Genomic DNA, 3,542 nt, shown 5'->3' on the forward strand with positions numbered 1-3,542 from the left:
GCGAGGATGTAAGTTCCTTTCCACACTGATTTAGCTATCTTTGCTCCATTGAAAATGTTCCTTTTTTTGATCAAATGTGTCTTTTATCAGGCCACTTTTTCTGCATCATGGTCAGCAGCATGCATGTGTTTGAGAAGAGTTTAGTTCAGCCAGAACCTGAGAGTCAAATGCAGTGCTGGAGCTGCATCTAGTGGTAATAGGATGAACTGCACATTTTAAAGCCTCTCAGTTCAATCTTTTACTGCGATGGGATGAGGTTCAAGGATTTCAAGGATCTTTATTGTCATTTCACCACAAGATGGAACACAATCTCTAACTCCAGCCAACAACAAGACTATATATATATATATATATATATATATATATATATATATATATATATATATATATATATATGTTTCTTTTTTTATTAGTTCTCTGACCCATCTTTTGAAGTAATCCTGGTGCGTTTCCAATAGGACTGAACTTCAGATCGCTCTGAAATTCCTCAGTCTGAAAAGCGATCCGGAACAACTGGACCAAAATGGCCACCGTAGCCGGTCGTTAGCAGGCAAACGTGGAGAAGTGATTCAACAGCAGCTCATTAAAATGTGGTTGGATGAATACAGGCCCATTAAAACAACTTTTAACGTGATACACATTGCTTCTCACATTGTTTTCCTGACAATCATATGCCTCAAAGACACTTGTAAGCGCACCTTCTTAGTGATAGTGTCCCCAGCACCGCCTTGCAGCATGCATCCACCGTACCAAAGTAGTAGTAAAAGGTGTTGAACCTGATGCTGATAGAGATGTTCAAAATTGGTCAGAGAAATAAAAAGTTTGAATAAGTGAACAATCCTGGAAAGGATTTGCAAAGTGCAGCATCTCCATCTTTCCCTTTTTGTTTAGACCCGCCCCTGTAACTGCTGGCCAATGACCGAAGATCTTTTTAGTCACATGGGTTTGTTTAAAGGATTTGGTCTGGAAAAAAAACGGTCTGCTTGACTGCAGTCTAAACACCAACCTAATGTAAGGTTTGGGACTTGCTTCTGAAGTGAATACACTTCAAAAATAAAAAGACTGAAGCAAAATGACAGCTGGAGGAATCTGTCTTCACCGCTGAGGAGATAAGCTGAAAAACACATGAAAAACAGTGAAACAGCTTCATTCAAGTTTTTAATCTTTTAACAATAATTGTTTCCAAGTGTAACTTTGAACATTGATGATGCACATTTACAGTACATTTAGGAGTTAATGCTACTTTTTTTAAAAGAAACCTCATACATTCCATGCCCTGTGTGTCTTCTGTTGGAGTAAAAAAGGACAGTTAGTGATTTTAAAGGTTGGATTTACTCAAACAACCTATGCACCATTTTTATCCCTGACATTTCAAAAGTTAAAATATTTTTTTTATCGTTAAAAAACCTCCTAAGATTCAGTGCCCAAATATATGGATAAAAATGCATTCAAATAATATAGACAGAAAATATGCATATGTACAAAAATTCGAATGCCACTGAAAAGCACCAAGTCGTCGGTATTTCAGGTCATATAAGCTGTTTTTTGGTTATTATTCTGATTGTATTAAAGGCAATTACATAAAAAAAACCCCCACTTTTAGCTTCTTCGGGCATTGTAAATATGCTTTAGAAATAAATTTGACCTTAAAAAACGCACATACTCACATTTCCTGAGCAGAGTAGAGAAAAAGACATGTAAAACTAAACATTAAATATTAAAAATAAGGAAATGCATAAGGTAATTCATTGCATCCTATGCACATCCTGTTTTTTAGCTAAAAAAAATCAGAGTTGCACAGTCAGCATAAAACTAGCAAAAAGGGTAAAGAGTGTTGTCTAAACTCCACAGAGTTTGAGAGATATTCAAACTTTCTGTGAGTTGATAACACAAAGTACATAAACAGTTTGACTGTGAGAATATAAGAGAATATAAAGTTCTTGTACATAAATATTACACTTTTCATGAGAATACTAGAACATGCAGTCAAACTACAGAGAACTCAGTCATGTGCAAATTAGGTCATTTTTCTTATACAACACTTTTTAAAGGTTTTTACTTCTCAACCATTACTTATCTCTACACTGAACTCATACTCAAAAATTGAAAAAGCTTTTCTGTTGTTCGGTATTTCTCAGACATTTTGTTCCCCAAGCATAGTTGTTCAAATAATGCTTGTTTCAATTAAGCATGTAAAAGATCCATTACTGTCTTTAAAAAGTCTTTAAAGAAAAGTTAACTTTATTTCTGTATATTTTTTGTCAAACTAAAAATAATTCATTTGTTCACACACAGACACATTCAGATGAAAAAAAATATAAATAGAAATGTACCACATGAAAAATAGCTACCATTAAAACATCGGTAAAGTGCAGAAGAAATAAACAAAAAAATAAAGTTCTCCCACAGACCAGGTGAAATTTTTGTTTCACTTCTGCACATGGAGGTTACTGTAGTTCGTCTGTGAAATTTTATTCACAGTATAGTTTAAGGTCACTGCCTTATACAGATTTCCAGTATACTTCAGAATGTTCTGCCCCCACTACTGGAAAAGTCCTGCTTTAGGAGAAGTCAGTGGCTCTCAGTTCAGTGACGCACTTTGCTTCACCAGTAAACAGCAGCGACTTCCTCAAACGCCTGAAAGTCAAGTGCGACTGCGGTGTCGCCAGCATGCTCGCTTTGCTCCGCCCTCTTGGAGTCAATACAGCTCTCATGAATGTCAAAATCCCAGATTGAGAAAACGGGCTCAGACTACAGATTCTTCTTGGGATTCTGCTTGTTGATTTAGGGTTACACACTCTCTGGATGAAAAACAAACAACAAACAAACAAAACAGGAAAAAAAAATGGTAAGCACATTATTTGTGTAGTATCTTTCTCAGCTGAAGTGGTGTTCTGAAAATGGTCACTTACTGTGCATTGGTGGCTGGCCCGTTGTCACTTGTCCCACCTGAAAGTCAACACAGAACCTGCTTTGAATATGTTTCACATTGTTATAGATATTCAAATCATTGATCTTCAGTGCAGATGTGTAAAGTTTTTCTCCTTAAAATTTCGAACCTGAATATCTTCTGTAGATTATGAAGAAGGCAGCAGCCAAAACCAGTGCTAGAACGCCAGAAATGATGTAGATGTGTAGGTCTGATCGGAGTGTACCTTCACAGAAAAAATAGAAACAAACTTCAAACATTTAAAAGGACAAATTCAGCATTAATTGCTATAGCTTCAGTCACATGAACCAGTATGGGTATGGTGGGTTATTGAGGTGTCATAGAGAGAAGTGGCCACATCCTAATGCCTTAGTCACAGCTGCCCCCATGGGTGGATACAGGTTGTTTGTGGGCAAACATAGGTGGCCCACACACAATATCAAAGTTATAGACCGCTCAGTGAACCCATAGAGAGAAAAGATTAAAGCCCTTTTTCTATGGGCATGCTGCGGGCCACAGGTCGTAGTGAAGAAAGGGGTAAGTAAGTCAGATGCAGATTTTCAAGGACCCCGTTAGGGTTGTTCATGTGATGAGTGCACACTCCCTGTAAAGT

General features: G+C 37.0%; 1 long non-coding RNA gene across 1 annotated transcript; it reads right to left on the reverse strand.

Annotated features, from left to right (window-relative positions):
• Positions 1–2,456: 2,456 nt before the first annotated feature.
• On the reverse strand, positions 2,457–3,417 carry LOC112138777. Its single transcript, XR_002917841.2, has 3 exons — positions 3,060–3,417; positions 2,913–2,949; positions 2,457–2,801 (listed from the first exon to the last, which is right to left on the reverse strand). It is a non-coding gene; the product is annotated as an uncharacterized LOC112138777 (long non-coding RNA).
• Positions 3,418–3,542: the final 125 nt, after the last annotated feature.

This window comes from Oryzias melastigma, unplaced genomic scaffold (genome assembly GCF_002922805.2).
Source record: "Oryzias melastigma strain HK-1 unplaced genomic scaffold, ASM292280v2 sc02447, whole genome shotgun sequence".
Classification (NCBI taxonomy): domain Eukaryota; kingdom Metazoa; phylum Chordata; class Actinopteri; order Beloniformes; family Adrianichthyidae; genus Oryzias; species Oryzias melastigma.